The following is a 19,975-nucleotide window of genomic DNA, read 5'->3' as shown; positions in this document are numbered from 1 at the left end:
CTGCAAATTGTCGCAGACCTCTGTTATTTCCTAATGTTAAAAATGCCTCGAGGTTTATACGAAATCTCTAGTGGGTATTAACTGAAGAGCGGCAATGCAGCTAGAACAACAGAAGAGTCAACGTCCGTAGAACTCCTCCGAAAAAGCCGTGTCACAATGGATTCCTTGAAATGTTCAACGGAGCTGAAGACTAAACCGAACACTATTGATGTATAGTGAGACCGTTCGATAAGAACCAGTACCAATCGTAATAGGAAATGCATGGTATCGTAATGGTCGTGCATCAGTGCCTTTAAAGTCTGATATTTGACATTTGCTGCATTACACCCTCTATATTTATAGTCTGCCTGCAGTTGCATAGTGATTCTAGTAAACCATGGCAATATCAACGACTATACCGCTCGACTCCACCGGGTCCCGGTAGTGCATTTACTACCATCGGGTAGGTTGCGCCATCAATTCGTATTTGCCGTAAGACGCAACTTACGTTAAACATATCCCGCTTTCAAACCTTTCCACGGACATATATAGTTACATCATATCTATCCATAACTCTATTGGCAAAAGTAATTTGGAATGACATTTATATTACACTATAAACGTGCCTATCGCCACGAAACGAAAGTTTGTTTGGATAAGTGGCCTGAGAGATTGCAAAAACGAGGGATTTGTGAGTAAGAATCAGATTGTATATGGAACACATATTCCAGTATTTCTCGCGCCTGTCCTTGGGTGATTTAGCAAAAGAATCAAGAATAGTATTACTGACTTGTTGTAAAAACGACATCCAAAAAATCTAGAACTAGCGAACCCATTACGATTGTTCGACCTGGCGTCATTTTGGAATTCAAGATTAACTCAATCGAATCTATGCCCAATCGAAAAGGCAGTAAACAATTGGGTCGGTTATTTCTTAGCCCACCCCACCCCATCTCGGAAGCGACTGATATAAAAGCGAGCGTTTTTCTTCGTCCTTTAGTAAAGCTTAGTCAACACCTATCATAAATAAAATTGTAATCATATATTTCTTCAATAACTGTTCGATTAATATAAAGTCGAGGGTAAAACAGCGTTTGCTTCAAAGTCTGTCTAGCGAATGTTGTTGTTGTTGTTACGTAATTCCGTGACGAAAAGAACGTCCTTATGCGACGTTCAATAAAATCAAAAAGGCGACCATGAATCAGAAGTTTTCAGAAAGCTGCTGGGCAAGATGCTATTTGATATGTGTCATTGTTGGGTGCAGGACCTAAACCCTTCTGGTCAGCGTTTATCATTAATAAGTGATAACGAGATCAAAAACATTCTTAATAGAGAGTAGCGTAGAGATCTAACGTGTGCCATTTTGGCACGTGCCATTATACTGAATATATATTGAAATATATATTGAATATATATTGAAAACACGAAATGATTACAGTATTTCTGTCAGTACTGTTGCCGTTGTGATAAACCCATCAAGTACATCTTTACTACTACTACTACTACTACTACATTGAAACTGTAGCATAAACACAACAAAACCGTCTAGGTAAATAGGACTTGTCTGCTTTTAAATCGAAACATGTAATGGCCACATAACATTTCCCAAAATTAGGTCAAAAAAAGTCGCTGAAAAAAAGGAAAGCATTGTCACAGAAACGTAATGTTAGCAGGCCGCGTTTAATGTTCATACAGCGCGATTTATGATGCAGAAATCGACGCTTGCCGTAAATACTACCTAAATTTTTAAGCTGCCCTATATTTTCTTCTGTTTCATGCATGTATTCCTTTTTATATAACATTTGCTCTCTTGAATACGTCATGGTGTCCACCTTTTATGGCAGTCGAAGGCGTACGATTAATCAGAGCGAGCTTTTTCAGTGTTGGTCATCCGCAACTTTCAGAGAAAATTATTCACCAGTTTGCGTCTGACTCAGCACTATATTCGTATAGACTAAACGATATTCCTGGCTGAGACGGCGTACGTAGGGCGCGAAATGCGCCGGTGCATTGCTGCCGGGGCGGCAAGCGAGCCAGTCTTTATTTTTTAAAAAGACCAAAAAAAAAAAAAGCTTTGATGCGTATCCTCTCAACTAATCATAGCTTAATGAATTACCTAAAGCATAAAAAGTAGAATCTTGGTAACGTTCCTAATGAACAGTTAAGTCTAATACGAAAAAAGATGGCAACGGGACGGCGTGCATGAAGGTCAAGATTACTTCGTGCACTTTTATAAATTGAAACCCATAGAGGAAACTGAGTTAAATTGTAGGCTAATACGATTATTCTCCATTGATGCCATCTACCCTAAGATAAGTCGTATTATAAAATCATTATTATTTCTGTAAACTGGACTTACAAGTGAATGCAAGAGAAAATGGCAATAATATTTTTCTCTATTGAAAAATTATCACCACTGTGGAGTAATCGGCGATAGTCACCGTTGAGATCGCTAATTAACCTAAATCAAAACCTATATATAGCTAATTAGAGAGCAACAGCTGAGTCCGTATGCATAATAGACCTAAATAACCTTTACCAGCACCACACGGCTTTAGTCAATCGGGACTACACTTGCCGATACGGCAAAAACACTACCAAATGTATCGTAGGGAATAAAGCTTATTGACGCTTATGAAGCTTATTGGGTCGGCTAGCTCTTTCAATTTTTGCTGACTATTCAAGTCAGTCAAACGAGTGACTCAGTGTGATTGCTGACAGTTTGTTCCACGTACACGACACGGTTTACCTTCTAGCCGAGTCATCGAACGTTGTGTCCTACTAATCTATATATTCATGTTATATTATTTCAATATTTGTCGCTATCTCTCCCATGATATTTTTCGTTCGTTAACTCTATTGAGCGGGACTGTCGATCAGCCATGCTATTGTAAGGTTATTTTGTGTGCGAGCGTGTCGATGTTAGAGCAAACTTATATAGCCAAGGAATGAAGAAGTCTACTACCATGACGACTCGAAGATGACCACCATATGGCAGGTGATAACTTACCTGTCTACTTGCAGTTGAACTGTGCTTCAGAGGGGGGAATTCGTGAGAACATTACGAGACCCAAGCACCAGCCATTCAGAACAAGCACTTAATGGTGTTTTAGCTAGTCGATGCCGGCGAAGAGCAGATACCTCGTAGCAGCGAACGTCATCACGGAATTCGTCAGTCCAACCCAAAGCCAAGCCACTTGCCAGCTTGTTGTCGACTGATTTTTCCGCCAAGTAGTTGCTTGAAAGTGGCGTTTTCCGAAATTTCGTGACCAGAGCAGAACAATGCTAGCAAAATGACGCAAGTTTTAGTCGATCCGATTGTAGAGGACGTCGTATCTACCTCAGGTGATATCACTGGAATAATATCTGCTGGATTTTTTGCATGTGTCGGAGATGACCCACGCCGTCATTGCGTTTTGGCATTTGGCAATGATATGACTTGTGAACATTACCAACGAATGCAAGTAATGAATCGCGTACTGCGATTTGATAATTTCGAGAAACCAAGCTAAATGAGCGGACGGCGTATGAGCGCGAGAACCCTAAAACATGCTCGAAAAAAGAGCTATCTTGGGACAAATGCGAGAAGGTTTGTATTACATGTAGATTTATGCTATACGAGTCACAGTTTATTGAGTTGGCGATTTGGTCTTATGGGTATGATGAGTATCAGGAAACTTACCCATATATACAGTTACATAAACATTCGTTGGAGCAAGCTTACCAGGGGAGTTATTTAGTCACTGTGTACAATCCAATGGACTAGATAAATTTACGTATTATAAGCACATATGTTTGAATATTTAGAACTCGTCGCTGAAGGTAACGGAGCTGTCTGAATAGATCGGATGCCCCTATTGAAATGCCACTAGTTGATCATCTAAGTCAACGATGACACGGAAAGCGGTGTCAATATATTCAAAGCGTTCTAGTTTTTTTTTTATATTAGTTCTACATTAATCCTTTATATTCCAGTGAAACCTAACTCTGCGTTATCGCGGTCGTTCCCGTTGGATTAATGTGATTGTAGAATCTTCCTTAAAGTCATCTTTAATTCGAAACATGCGCGTAAGCACTAAGAATATTGTACTTAGGAAATGGCGTTTCTTTAAACGATGTTTTGTTTATACATAGTACTCCCTTCTAGGTGAAATTTTTATTGAGAAATATGATTTATCCATCTGTGATCGTCATTCTCAGAGTCATCTACTGAGAATATTAGGAAGTCGTTGAGAAAAAACGTCGGCTGACTGATCGAGCGTAGGCCCCCATCGCATCAGTGAGTTGGATACCTGATGCGATATCGTTTTCACAGGAAAATGGACGACATACCCATGTAATCCTTTTTTTGAGATCTAAAACTGGTGCGAGCTGGTGGAAGATTTTCTTTGATCTGTAATGGGAACTCTAATTGAATAAGAGGGAAAAATTGCCTGCCTATCGTTCCATGGCGTGGCGGCTCGCACCAAAACCGTTATTATGATGATGATGATGACCGTTAAGGCCGCCTGACGTGCCCTGCATCCTTACTTGTATCTCCACCTATGGACTTTTTTGTCCAAGTAGCCACCACATCCATCAAATAATAATTATAGTGCAATTATTGTATTGAATGGATCAATGTAAGGACAGTGGTCATTGACCTGTTTTATCAAACTTTTACTCTGTTTCAAGTTATCAGCTGAGGGCTGTAAGACAATTTGCTCCTTTTTAGTTATGTTCTTCATTGTGTTATATGTGTTATTCGTAATGGATGCTCATCAATATAGGCCGCATCGCAATCTATTGCTGTATATTGAAACAAGCGACACTCGAGCGGTGAATGTACTAAGTTGGTCTAGTATTTTCTTTCTACTTTGTAGGAACGGAGTTAATGCAATGTATAGAGACAGCCTTCCTTCGCTGTTTTCTATTTGCCACTTTTAGCGTTTCAATGACAGAGGCTAACGCATGTTTAAAAGCACCGCGCTTTCTGTCCAGGGTATTTTGATCTAGCGAATCTTTCTTTCGATCCCACCCATATGGATCATACTAGTTTAGCAATCTAACTAATACCATACGTAGCGTCAATTGCCGACTTACCTAAGCTCTTCTCAGTAACGAGTTCGCACGAAGCAAAAGATTGCAATATAAAACATTATAGATATTTGCTATAAATATATGGAACTCTATTTATTAATTCTCTAACTGTATTCAAATCTCTCTGTATTCAGTACGAGTTTGGTTGCCCCCGTTGTTCATTGTCGATGGACATACTTGCCTGTCATCTAACGTATCGCTCAATAAAAATCACCCTCGGAAAGTTACCTTGTTACAACAAAAGCAGCAATTTGAGTTAGAATATATTTATTTTGCTTTTGAATAACAACTATTTATAATGACTCCATTGACTCCATTGATGGGTAGAGGCGAGAAGAACATACCACCATCATTTGACGCTTGCGAGAAAACGTTTAGTCATAGAAGTGTTTCTGCTCTGCCTTAGCGTAAGGAAGAGTATGGCTTTAAAACTTAGAGAGTTTTTTCTTTTCGTCTTTTTGCTAATTCCTTGTCCTTGAGTGTGCCGACGGCTAAATAAATGAGCAATGAAACTCACGTCAACAACTGTTCCAGGCCCTTGCTAGCTGATTTTGCGATCAGTCTAGAACACTAATTATTAGTGGCCTACAAAGCATATAACTGCAGAAGCTATAATGCCATAGATTTTAGAAATGATGCTTAATTGATGCTCAACTGAACATACTTTCTTTGTAACTGAAATCGTCGAACCTGACTCCACTATCCGTCTAATCCGTATGCGCATAGAGACGGCAGCTCTTCGAATCTCCACATCTCGTCGTCCATTCTACGCCGCTTTATTAAGGTCATCGGTAGTCTTTGAACACTCGACGTGCTTGCCCTTTTTTGTACTGTAGCTTTGTGCAGTGTGAACGAGTGTGACTGCCCTAATGTTAAGTACATATATAATGGTCAGCTGAGCTACATAAACACAGTAGTTGCTGAATCATCTATTGCATAAGTACATTATACGATCAGCTGTGGTATCATGTTTGTTCTGTCTATTCAAATGTTTTCCATTGTATGTACATAGGCTCTGAGCAAGCAATAGAAAGCCCGGAGAGCTCAGTGCAGACCCTCATCAGAACCCAGCTGATACCCCTGACCGCTTGCTCAGGGATGCGAGCTCTTTAATTGGCTTTATCATATCTCTTAAAACTATGCATTTTTAATGAGGATTTCTTTGAAAATGTGTGAAATCTGTATTAGTTATAAAAATGTTGATCAGTGAAAGACCGTGCTTATGGTGAAACGTTTGTCAAGACATACTCACTGCTTTATTTTGTGAGGCAAACATAACCAGTTTCTTGTACGAAGTACGGTGTATTTTTTCTCGATGTATCCATTATCATTGTGGTTTGATCATACGCTTGTGGTTCACTATCTTGCAGGTGTTTCTCGTAATTTTTATATGTCTATGACCGGGTCTGCATAAAATAATCGGATCGTGGTCTTCTGAAAGAGATTTACAACATCAGAAGAGCTGTAAACGAAATGACCAACCCGTTTGAGACTCTAAAAACCAGCAGACTTCGACATAAATATGTATAGCTGCAGTGGTAACCTCAAAAATGCAACTACCCGAGACAAGCTAAAGCCGTAAAAAAATACTGAACATGTCGGCACATCATCGTCACAACGCCATTCAATGAAATCTGACGCGAAACAAGGAAGTATCACGCCAAGATCAAAAGACGCAGCGTCACAAGCTGCTGTAAAGTGAATATCAAATATCATTAGCGATCTATTAATTTAATTGATTTTCAGCCGAAGTGAGGAACGAAGTCAATTTTGCTATCATCCGAGCCCTTTGTGCTGGACGAAACCCCCATTAGGATCAAACTCCTCTTTTGGATGCCAGTTTTCATTATTATTGCCACTTTTTAAGCGTCTTCTTAAATGCCCGTAGAAGATTTTCATCAAGCAAGTCGGAAAATCCTCGGTAATTTTAATAAGATTAAAAGAAAATGAAAACCTTAAAGTTTTATCAGTATGGTTCAAAACACCATTTTTAATATACATGAGCTTTTGATAAGGAAAGGAGAAAAGAAAATACTTATTTTCAGTAAGGTTGTCCGGAGAGGCTCTTATTTTTGCGCCTCGTTGTACCTTTTCGACTCTTTGGCTCTTTCGAACCTTTGTTTTTTAGCCTGCTATCAGCCCAACGCCTAATTCAGATAGACTTTTTACATTTTGAACTGCCAATATCGCTTGAAGCACAGTTACTGTGAAAAGTATTTGCGGATTAAAGAACGAATATTTTGAAAATGATTAGCAAGTGGTCTAGATTTTAAGCTGAGGCTTTAATTGTGGTGAATAATATTCAACAAATATGGCCGCCAAGAATGTCCCCTTTAGCACACGTAAGAAAGTATCTAAATGAAAAAATTTTTTTTATCTAGATACGGTCTTAGAGCCGAAGTATAAGAAAATATCTCTATATGCATCGTACCCCATATAGAAAATAACAAATTCAATTGCAATACTGCCCAATACTTTATACTAACTTTTTATCAGTTCAATAAAGGCTTACCTTTCATGTGTACGTATGATATCTAATGATGAGAGCCTGCTTCATCTTGAATGTAAGACAACTTTATACACAATATTCTATTATTAGTAGAGTGCAAATATCGTGCAGCACTCGAACAATCTTATTTCGATTAATTCTTGAGGCGTATCGTTCGTAGTGCACTGAAACTATCCGTCCTAATCAACTGATCGCATGACGATAAACCTAATGCTTACTGTAATTGTAGTTTTTATTATTAATAGTGCTTGTTATAACGATGGGATGGCGATGTAGTGAACTGGAGTCGATGCAAACATTTTTCATCTTCCTTCCGAAGCCGAAGTGTACAAACCCGAGCGAATAAGCTCAATAACTCGTGTCACTTCGTAACACGTTTAAAAAGAAATCTTTTTGCAGCCAGCGGAGTTAGAGGAAAGGGAGGTAAATTGCTAAGGAGAACAGCGGCGTTCAATAATCGTAACCGTTCATGTATCCTCTTTCACAGTATCCGTTAATGCTACTAGCAATGAATGGAGATGGCTAAAGTGTTCGTAGCTGGGGGCAGTGGTACTTCGTCTACTGCCACCACTGGACGTAGTAACACGCTGGTAGGGCAACAGCAGCAACCAGGGTCAGCCAAGCTCCTTTCAACGGACTACTAGGGCAACCGAAACAACGCCGTGTGTATGCGCATTGCCGTTGGTTGTCTATTCGTCCATCCCCTTCTGCAGTGTGCGTGTGAAATGCCCATCGAGGCCTCCGAGGCCGGCAACTGCCTGCTTGCATCGGACGAGAATGTATTCATCTTCCTGTTGGTGAAATATGAAACAGCATCCACTGACGCTAGAACGGCCGATGGCAGGAGCGCGAGCTCCTGAGACAAGCGACAGGCGGAAGGCTGGTTCCGAGGCTCCATTGGTCATGACGGCGTCCCTAGCTACGGCCGCGACGGCTGTCATAGCCTGGTTGTAGAAGCAAATGATGCGCAAGGGGCTGTTCGAATTATTCCGGTCGCCTGCCTGCTGGGCGGCAGAGACAGGCAGCGACCATCGTCATCTTCAACGACTGGGCTGCTGTGGACGCCGGATGGAAGGAAAGCCCCTTGGACCGACGGTCAGTGGCTCAGTTGCCCCTGGGTCGGCCAGTCGCTGCTATTTGTCCTATAAGCAACGGTGACTACTACCTCCCTGCTGACTGTCTTTGCTGATGGTATACCGGGCAGTCGTATGGGCGATCCCGTAGCGTCGCATAACACCGCCGAAACAACTGGGATAAAGGAGGTAAATCTATGTAATAGCATAACGTAGCTGCAGCCCGTGGGCAACTTGCCAACTTCTACTGCCCGACTCAACGACAGCAACGATAAAAACAACAACCGTAACTCAACGGCGGCTGGGGAAATGTCGATGGTCACAGTGGATCAGTTATAATAGTAACATTAACGGCTCATGAAGAAATCAAAGGTCCAAATGCAAAGTGCCACCTACTATCGTATGGCCTGCTGCTGCTTTTAAAGTAGACTTGGCGACATTCTAAATAATACCAGTAGTAATCATCTCACCAAGATTCCACAATCTACTTCAAATAAGGTTTTGCAATTTTCTAGATTGTACACATATAAATGTAGAACATTATATATATGCTTATCCGTGCGCTGTTGTGAATGTCAGCCATTCGTAGAAACGTTTTCAAACATTCTCTAAATTTTGCGCACGAAGCTACTTAGCGCGTCTACATAATTTGTGTAATTTGTGTTTAGCAAAACAGGCTCATTCCTTCTTATGTATATATATACATGTATGTGCTTATAACCGAACAACATTTCTAAAGCTGGTCGTTCCTTTTTACCTTCTCCTTGCTAGGTTATAAGGGCGAAGGCAGTCTATTCCGAATAACGTTTGCCGACAGTGGATCGACCGTCGACGTCATTCATATGTCGCACATTCGCCTCCTTGCGCCGCATGAGTTCTCCGCTTGTTCCTTTTCTCTACAACACTTCGCTTCTCCGATACTACCTCACCGCACCCCACTCCAGTTCTGAAGTACAGCCTCTACTGGAGTGCGGAGGACCACTCAGTGTGGGGTAATTGCAATCACACACTTGCTACGAGAAGATATAACATGTTGGTGGACGTTGGATCAAGATAGTAAAGTAGAGCGTTACAAGGCGTTCCCCTCAATTCCATTGAACTATCGCCACCACTACGGAAAATATTTTGTAGGCGAATCCAACCTTTGACTAAGTTACCGTCTTTATTTCTATATATATGCGTATATACGGGTGTACATCCTGCACTGTGTTTACTAGCATCATGATATCACTGTGTGTCCCGTCCTAGCGATTTTTCAGAAGTAACGGCGGTAACCAATCCACGTTCGTTTGTGTAGCTTCCTCTATCACAACTACTCCACTTGGTTTCCTGCACAATTTCGCCATCGTGCCACTGCCTGATCGCGCTCTTCCCCTGACGTACGCATTTACTCGCTGCCGATCTCGATATTCGAACTCCTGGTAATGGGAAGTAGATTTCCGGTGAACACAGTCGGTCGAACTGCTGCCGGCCATTACCCATTCCACGCCTGGTGCTGCTTTCGACTTCGCTCGGTGCCTCCATATATTTCCTGCTAGGTCTCTTTCACTTACGGCACTTTCTTTCCCAGCAGAAAGAGCAGAAGCAGCACAGCAGTAGCAGCATTGTCTAAATCGGTGGGAAAAGAAAGGGGCGCTGCTCGCCTCAACGATCCAATGTTTGCGCGGTTCGGGCCCTGCCTTCTTTTGCCCTATCCCATGGCATAGCCTTTTGGCCCTGATTGAGACTCTTCGTCGTGCTCGATCGACTGGTTGCTACTACGCTCCCGATAGTAGTCATGGCGATGACCGTGGGAAAACTTCGCCTGAAGGAGGAAACGCGTTAGGGGTTCGACGAGAACCCGCCAGCCGACGGTTGGAGAAGCCCACGACTGGAAATGGTGGAACGATATGTCGTCCTTGTTCTTCGACGTTCCCTCTCGCTACAGTCCTCTACCTATCTGCTCGTTTTTCCGCTCATTTTGGATCTGGTCCATTCTCCTCGAAGGCTTTTCGGAAATGTAGGGTAGGAAGCGTCTTTCTCGAGTACGCTGTTATGTATCGGGATCAGCAGGGCACGGTGAACGATCTGGGAGTTCTAAATGTCAAGTGGGAAAGAACAAATAATTGTAGACAACTACATGACGGATCATGACCAGATTCGGCCAGGTTGGGGGTCACCGGAGGATCATAAGAGATCAGTTCGGAATTCGCTTACAGCTCGCCCGCTTTATGGGAATCGTATATGCAGTGCACCGCTTTCCTTTAAAAGCGAATAGTACAAAAGACTTTCTCGGTAGTCGTTACTACGCCGTTGATTTTCATATCTAACGATGGGATTAACGTATACCAGTTGGCAGTGAATACACAAATAAATAAATAGCCATGAAACGAACAATCATAGGCTTATAACGTTTCCTAAATAAATGATCTAGACTTTGATTTGTCGATCGTTTCAAAAATCCTGTTGGAAACATCCCTTTTTCTGATAAAAGCATAATCATTGTTCCTTGGTGTCGTTTCCAGAAATTTACATTGTTTGGCGTATCGGACAAACTAATCGTTTTTTTCTTATTTCGTTTAAATTTCTACAGCATTAAGTTGGGTAAAGGTATTTGGCCGCATACTCACTAATGTGCGCTTCATGCATGGTTCTCACCACATCCGGTTGGCAATTTTAGGCGTGTCCTCCTTTCGGCTCATTAAAATCCGTGGGTCACGTTGTTTCAACCACTGTTTTAGAGGTTTCGCGACTCGCCCAGTTAGACGCTGGCCATTTACTAACACGCAACAACTCCCTCGATGGGAGCGGGTCCGACTCTCCTGGCCTTTTCTTCTGACACTCTTAAAAAGTGTCAGCCGACAGCCCAGCTGTAAACCAACTGAGCTGCTGCTATTATTCCTTAACACTGCTGGCACGATATACAACTGATTAGTGCTAGTCAATGTGGTACAATGTAATACCCATGACTGGAAAGCTCATCTTATATAGTCAGCACGGGCATCGTGTAACAACAGTGTGACTCGCCAGCTCCGTTTGACATGTCCGTCATATCCGATCATTGCGGTAGCACATCCCAGTTATCTATGGTCATTTGAAAGGTGAATTACAGATTTTCGTTCGCACTGTTTTGTACAGTGAGCTTTGGGGTGGCCCGCCGTCACAAACATTACAATATAGCCGATTACAACAAGACTGTATTTGGCTATGTAGCGCGCCACTGCTGGCTAAATGATACAGATATTATGCACTGAACATCGAGGGGGTTAGCGAAACAACTTAAATTATATGATACAGGCGCACAATATGCGAGCTGTCCTGATTTGGTGTATCATCGCCTTGCTCACCGCTAGTAATCATTATGGCAAATGTTTTGTTTATTCAAATAAAAAGCCTCAGAACAAGCAGTATTTTCTAGTGGAGTACCCTGCAGGATTATTTGCCCTTCAAGTATAGATGCGATGCATCGGCACTTAGCTTCAGCGACTCAGACTGGCTGGAGGACGTCTGCAGCCACCCGTTCGTTGCTCCTAATGATTTTCAAATTCGTTGTGATTTCTTGCGCTGCTGGAGCTACTGCTGCCTTTGCTGAGTACGTTTTTATCCATTTGTCTCACGGGTATGTTCGGAGTGCTTTTCAAGTTGGCTACTGTGGTACTATATTATCCCTCCAGTTCGTTCGTACGTCTCATCTATAGGCACGCCCTGAAAGTAAAAGCGGAGTTAGTCGCTGTCCATGCGACTGTCCCCTGCCATCATCGTCTTATTTCCATTTCTCTATTTACATTCTTTGTCGCTTAACGTATATGATGATTTTTCCCAATGTTGGGGCTTTTGCTCGTCTGCGATCCAGTGCAACGCAACCCGAAATGGCGAAGCACAGATAGGGGCATTTCCCCATTTTCCTTTTTCTTCTAACTTTTCCGTCCAAGCCAAATGAGCATATTCTTGATCCACCCGACACCAATACTCTTGTTGCCATTGCAAAGCTGTACTTTTTTCGCAAAAAAAGTGCGATAGGGTTTCTGGGACTGTTTAGCTAAAACATAGAAGCCCGTATTTCTCAAAATCCTCATACATAGTCATTGAAAGACTATTACGCATTTATGCGTAGATACGACGATGGACACCGAAAACGCACCGGCACAAGTAATCGTTTCCTTTTGCCTAAATCCCTTTTGCTACTCAAACTGAAATTTTCTACAAGGGGCAAGCGCGGGTAATGTTGTCTGCAGCAGCCAGCAGTAGATTGTCTGCTGTGTCCTAAGGGGTGAAAACAGCCTCATTATTATGCGCTACTCTCTCACAAGTTGTCATCGCCGTATGTACTTAAGAGTAGAATCAGCTAATGGACAGAATCCGTTCGCATTATATGCGTGCTGAAAAACGAACTCACTGCTTCCACCGTTTGTTTTAGCACACGTTTGCTTCGTGAAACGTAGCCCCACAGTAGAATCGCTATCTGTGTAGGCTCCAGTATTACGTTACAAGATGTCGGCCTTAGAATTGGCGAAACTAAGTATGGCAACGATCTTAACAAAAGAGTACTAATGGAATATAGTTAAACCATAGCAGCACACTCTCTACATACACTTAGAAACGTGCATATATACTGTATAGAATGAAGAGAGCTTATAAGATGACAGAAACGTGAATTAGGAAGGGGCTACAAATGAAGGCCATTGTTCCAGTCGGGTGCTCGGGTAAGCTCTGTTATGAAACAAGGGTATATTCAGTAATATCTTGAAAGTCGTTTTCGTTGGTCGCCTATTATGTACTTAACTGAGATAAGCTGAATAGGAACAAGGACAGATAATTAATATTTCTTCTAACGGTTAGTAACGTTCGTTTAAGCACGTGAACTAATTATTTTGATAACAAAGCATCCTTTAAATTGGCTATGTACCTTAAAGCTTACCGAAAAAGCTCAATAGCGAAGTCGAACAATCTCTTTGTTTACTCAGACGAGGCTGCTGGTTTTATTACTGAGTATCCCTCAACGCCAGTCGCTACTCTCTAAGTCTAATACTTTTTCGAACATAAAATTCGCTCAATTTAGTAAGATCACGCCCCGAATTTTGTAGCAGATTATATTAATAATGTTAGCTGACCATGGATTTAGATCACCAACTAGCGAACGCTTCTACGAAGAGTAAATAGGCGAAATGATCATTTCTTCAATCGTGATGAACAATTTCTTTGTAACATCAGTCGATCTGTGCGGAAAATGGATTATCAGGCTAACGAATCAAAAGGCAGGAAAACCTTACGTAAGGAGTGGTCCGACGCAACAGTCTCAAACATATTCGAAATAGTCCTGATAACCATTTATGCAACCAAATATTTATCCGTAAGAAGTGAATCAGCAACTTATCACCAGTCTGTCTAGCAATAGCAGAATAAATCTGCGCGTGCCGCTCAACCAAAGAGTCGACTTTTTCTAGATTGTCACAAAAATCCTTATTTCCAATAATTTTCTATGGAATATTTATCACAATGACTATATGCTCAATAGGATGCTATGATTAGCCTTGTTTGGTGACATTTTGATTGCTCCCTGTTCTCACACGTTATTTCCGGAAACATTGATCCATTTTTTTCATTGATTGCTGAATAGCCGATGACCGAAAGTTGAGTTACCCGCTGCTCAGAGCTACAAACATTTTAAATGGCAACATAGAAGAATGGCTGGGATGGAAAGAATACAGCTGCTTCCTAGAGAACTATTGCGATATATATATTTTTTTCTAGATGGCTGTATGTTCCGGTTTTACGGTACTCATTCACAATCATGTTCAAGGATTCGATTCTAAAATAGTGGTATTTCAGAATAAAATGAGCAGCTCTGATTTATATGGATAACATTATTGTCTCTAATGTGGTTATGTTTTGTCACGTATTTTTGATTGCTTCTATTATATCTTAGTTTGTTTTTATATGGTCATTACCAACAGCGTATATTTATTTTGTAATCAGTTGAGAAATTTATCATAAAATTGATGACGACGCTCGTCCTCTATTGATAAGCATTGCCAGATGGGTTTGGCAAAACGTTGTTTTCAATTTAAATCAACCTTACCCAAGCATGTAATCTCTTTTTCTCGTGACGCATTGGTATCACCTATTGTAATGTGTCATTTGAGTGTAAATAATGGAGAGGCAATTGGATAGCGTAGATCTCTCAAATGACTTTTCTGGCTTTAAAAGCCCACACATGATTGCCAGTCAACTCGCGGGTCAACTCAAACTAAATGACCGAGAGTTTTATGGAAGAACTCTACTCCACTATCTTTGTTTATGTATGGCGATGCAACAAGCGAGCAAGCGCAGAATGCATAGCCTAATAGGCAGCAGCAGCACAGGAAACCCAGAGAGACACATTTCATCCTTCTTGGACAGATATGAGATGAGATGGATTTAGGGAGTTGGATTCAGTCATGTTAAAGCTTTGATAACGTCGAAAGGTTCATTTATCTCTGTTTATTTTTAACATAACACAGCGTTGGCCAGGAGAACCTCTGTTTCGTCCTTTTTTTTTTTCGACAGTCGCTTGGTAGTTTATTTTTCCTGTGTGAGCCCATGAATCGACTTGACATAATGCCGTACGTATGAGGCCATCAGGCGTAAAAAAATGTATGAAAAAAATGTTTCTGTGTTATATTCATAGTGTAGCAGTGACATTCGGAACAACTGCCCGAGCTATAAGAACAGCAGAGGTATCGAGCTATGAAAAAGCGGATCGCCGAATCTTCAGAGTTCCAGATTAGTGACAGATTGACATTGACGTCGTAAACTAGCATCGTTTATTAATGAGCAGATATGCAACGCATGCAATCTAGGCAGAAAGCCATCTTTACTGAACGGGAGAAGAGCCTCGACAGTAAGGGTGCCCAGGCGGAGCCTGTTCAATGCAGGATAACCAAACGAGGAATCTGTGATAAAATATTGATTGCAAAGAAATTCTGTTGTTAGTCTAAACGCGTACGTTCAGCTTAGTGCTTAAGGAGACTCAAACTCTGATTCTCGGCTATTGCGTCAATAGGTTTGAACTACAAGATCTTCAAAGGTGGATAATCAAACACCCAGAATTAGCCAAGATATCAAGAAATAAAAGCGCCACAAAAGAAGTAGTTGACACATGTTTAAACGTTAAGATAAGAAATAATAATATCTGTTACCGGATAAGTCCTAAACCCTTTAGACAGCGTTCACAACATGCTACTGTAGTGAAATTTACACATTTGTCCGTCAGAAACGCAATCTTTGACGGTTGCAAAGTTCTCTAACAACGTTACAGAAGCTACTGTTCGACTGTTATACGCAACCTGCAGTCCGATTAGGCCTACTGTGCATCCTTTAATATCTATACGTTTCTAATCGAAGCCTAAAAATGCATTCTTATAGTATCTCCCTTCACTTGACAGAGCTTCTTCGTATATATATATATATATATATATATATATAAGGCTTGTACGGGTTTCGTCGTCTTTGGCGCGCGTTTCTCTCGATGGATTAACCAAAAGTGATCCAGCCTTCAAAATCCTAATGTCATGCAGAAGCTTCTCGCCAGCAGACCTTTACAAAAATACAAACAGTATAGCTATAACAGTTAGTAGTTCAAAGAGATAAAAAGATACACATTATTCGTTACCTGTTTAATTTTTGAGTTCCTGTTCCCATCTCGCTTTGTATAGCGTCATCCCTTGTCATGCCTTGCTTCCCTATCAGTACCCACCTGTTCCCTAAGAGTCTCAGTCACCAGGTGAAGCGGCACAGGTGGACAGAAACCATTATATCTACCTAATTAACTGTTTCAACCGACAGCTGTCGTTACACCCACTGAGGGCCTCACTAATTCTGACATAGCTGTATAGCTCAAACTCCCGAGCTGCGAATGAAAGGGTCACTATCACCAACAAGTCGAGGGCAATAATTGAAAGAAGATCATTCGTCAGACTATAGTACTAGTCCAGCTCAGTTTGCAATGCGGGAATTAGCGCCCGTGCTAGAAGGTGATCTGTATAACTAGGGAAGTAGTTGTGGGAAGTGTCTGTATTATAGAAGCTGCGTGCTAAAGTAGTCTCAGTAAGATAGCGGTGAAAGTGTACCGAGTTTAAGGGGTTTTGTTTTGGAATGCTAGCAGTCGTCACTGTTTGCTCCGCATTGTAATGGGAATCTAATTCTAATTTTCCCGCGCTTAAACCTCTCTTTACAATTTTCACCCCCCTCCTTTTCACACCAAGCTTCTCAACTCTACTAAACGTTGAACGATTACGGCGCCCTCTATCGCGGCTTTAGGTGTTTTCCGCTTTACCCATCTAACATTTACTCAAGACTGTGGTCAATATTATTGCTGGGGTTTTTCTAAAAGCTTGACATACTGCTTAAGATAGAAAGGATACATGGCAGGCAAACACACAGTGGTTGTGCCTTGATTAGGGTCACGTCGTTTGCGAACGTCTTGCAAACTTCGCATTCGGATTTTTCACACCCCAGTTCCACAGCCGCGCCTTTAAAATGTATGTGTCGAGCTTCACCTTCGGTATGGTTTTAGCCAAAATACCCGACCGTCCCTATATGTTTATCTACTTTTTTCATCTTGACAGCGTCCGTCTATCGAATGAGCATATGCCATAAGCTATATATGTATATATATATATATATTTATGAGGCGTATCCTTTCTTCTGATTCCTTCGCGCTCCTGTGTTGTTCCCAAGTGATTTCTAATTAGTATGACCACCCCAGTTTGTAACAGCTAACAGATACCACTCAACGCAGAAACGCGGCTCTTTCTCAGCTTCATCCTCGCCCAACTTCGCCTCTTTCCCAAAACATGGGGGAGAGGAGATCCGTTGCGAGGTGGGCTTGATGAGGCACCACAACGCGCCAGCAGCCACCGTTACTAACAGCAGCTTTCCGTTCGTTTATTGACCATTTTGACCACTGGCACTCGGCACTTAATCACTCACATCCATAGGTACGACGACCGCCGTCCAGTTAAAAGTGATTGACAATAACAAACATTGTTACTGCCGTCTTCGCCATTGGTTTTCCGTGCGCGGGACGCTTGTTTCGTTCGTTTCACAGAAAAGAAGCCGTAGCTGAGATCGAGGGATCCAGAACTGTACACGATTAAGAGTCGGTTCATGGAGGGAATAACAACAAGTTTGTGGGTTCAGGATCATTCGTTCGTCAACGATTAGCGAGGTAACCGTCGCTCATGACCACTGATACAAACCGACGAATGTTGCTATTCTCAAAACGTTGTGCCTCCTGCTCTGTGTCCGAATTAGCGAACTCTTAGCTAAGAGATACGACAAACCAGAACAGGACAGTCAGCTCAACATTAACAGTCGCGTAAGATAGACCGCGGTACTCCGTTTCAATCATAACGACGTAAATAACAGCTATAGTGACGAATAACGAAAGCTACGGATACTCAGTTATCAACTTTAGTTCGTCAGTCAGTTTCTTTCAGCTTGGCTGATACTTCTCCGAGGGCAAACTTAGCTAACAAAGCTATAAAGGGCAAAGGCGCACAACGACAACAACAACAACGCCAGTCGCCACAAGTTGTAGTCGTTGAAAACCAACAAAGAAGAGCAGTGACAACAAGAGAAGAGCAAGTAGTTTGGGTGCCGTAGAGAGCGCCAGCCGATTCATGCGATAGCAGCCGACGAATCACAAGCAGACTCGAGTCAAGTTGTGTTGTGTATGCCGGCCGCCACTGGTTCTGCCTGCGGTAGTCATCGAATCGAAGAGACAACGGATTTTTGCTTTTGTGTGCAGACTGTGTGTGTAGTAACATCAGCCACTCGTCTGTGTTTTTGCCCGCCACTGAGCGCGGTAGCACGCCGAGTTCACCGTCAGCCGGCCTCCGCATTCTGCTTCTCCCGTTCCCGGCGGCGGAGAGCTGACGAAAGTTGAGCGGAGTGACACGAGAGCACGATATATATATATACATGTGTGTAGATATATAGAGCAGCAGGTTTGCAGGAGCGGGTCAGTGATCCTTGGCTTGTCATTATCATCATCATCACTAAATATCGCCGCCGCTTGGGTTAGTTGTGTCAAGCCACGTACGAAAGAAGAGTGTTCGCGGCAGTAAAAACTCGACGACGAGGATTTCTCCTATTCAACTCGTTCAGTTTCAGGAAAAGAAAGAAAAAAGAAGTCCCTGTTATTGTTGACGCAATACATCACTGAGATGCTGGGACGCTTCAGCGGGACGGAACGACGACGCAATTGCTTCGTTTGATTAGTGAAAAGTGGAAGTTCATTAATTAGCATTCGGTTAGAAGAACTGAATTCATGGTGTTGTTTGGGTGTTATTAGCAATTTCGTGTTGATGCGTTTGTGTAGTGTACGATCGTTACCGCGCACAGAGTTGTCAGTACTTCGTGACGCGACTGCTGCGCGAGTGAATTTGTTTGTCTGCCTACCAATCAGAGTGTTAACGAGTCGATAAACTGGAGATGTACGATCAACCGTACGGACGGCGCAGCTATGCGCAGAGCTCAGCTCCGCCATACAACTATCACTACGAGCAGTACACGCCATCGCCAACGAATTATTCGTAAGTACACTTAATCTAGAGCGATAAAATAATGCGTAGGAAAAATACAAGTGACTATTTTATTTAGGATTAAGACTACTAGTGTTACTGTATAAAGAAGTTTTGCTCATAAGTAGCATTGTCATCCAATGTCTATTGTAGTCTTCAAACGGTTTATGGGGGCGCAACGATGTCCCCTCGTTTCACGAGTCGTAGGTGATTTGCGTAGTTAGCGAATTGAGTTAGCGACACCGGCCAGTAGATTTTGCCGACCAACTAACTATTATACGCGGAACTAGCATGCGATTATTTCTTTTTCACTTTAATTATATCCTGAGCTCTTAGTAGTGCCACATCCTCAGCTAACTCCGCCTTTGTGATTTGCCGTTTACTGCAGCAGTAGGCAGAACCGCAGAACAGTATAGAGAGACTGTCGGTGCTCTTCGGAATTTTTTCTGAGGCGAAACCCCAAGGATGTTTTTGGGAGGTCGATGTTACTGCCAGATCTGGTCTTCACAGTGGATTCACAACAGAGTCAGGGACGACCTGTCGTAGCATGCAACATCATACGTTCCGCCTAGCTCCGTCCTTCGTTACCTGGACCTTTCGGATCTGGTGACTGCTAGCGGTGCGTCTCCGAATAGGATTAGTGAAGGCACAGGGTGAAAAGTGCATTGTAGTGCTGATGCTGCTGCTGGCGCGGTCAGGTGCTTCTGGCCTGTGTAATAAGGCCAGAGTAAGTCTGTTTGTACTTAACTGGCCAAATCGCATATGGGTACATCCGCACTATGAGGACTGAC

The 19,975-nt window shown here is 42.2% G+C and overlaps 1 long non-coding RNA gene across 4 annotated transcripts in view; it reads left to right on the top strand.

Annotated features, from left to right (window-relative positions):
* The window catches only part of LOC111262681 (uncharacterized), a 41,908-nt gene that overhangs the window by 20,932 nt on the left and 1,001 nt on the right, over positions 1–19,975 (top strand). Inside the window, exons 2-3 of one of the 4 annotated variants that reach the window (XR_002681782.2) lie at positions 17,708–19,196; positions 19,573–19,911. This is a non-coding gene — a long non-coding RNA (uncharacterized LOC111262681). Of the gene's footprint in view, positions 1–17,707; positions 19,197–19,572; positions 19,970–19,975 lie in introns of those variants that run through there. The other 3 variants (XR_002681783.2, XR_015312023.1, XR_002681784.2) reach the window with 3 other exon arrangements.

Source organism: Varroa jacobsoni, unplaced genomic scaffold (assembly GCF_002532875.2).
Source record: "Varroa jacobsoni isolate VJ856 unplaced genomic scaffold, vjacob_1.0 scaffold_693, whole genome shotgun sequence".
In the NCBI taxonomy this organism is placed as follows: Eukaryota; Metazoa; Arthropoda; class Arachnida; order Mesostigmata; family Varroidae; genus Varroa; species Varroa jacobsoni.
Note: the sequence above shows the minus strand (reverse complement) of the source record. Positions and strands in the feature narration are given on the sequence as shown.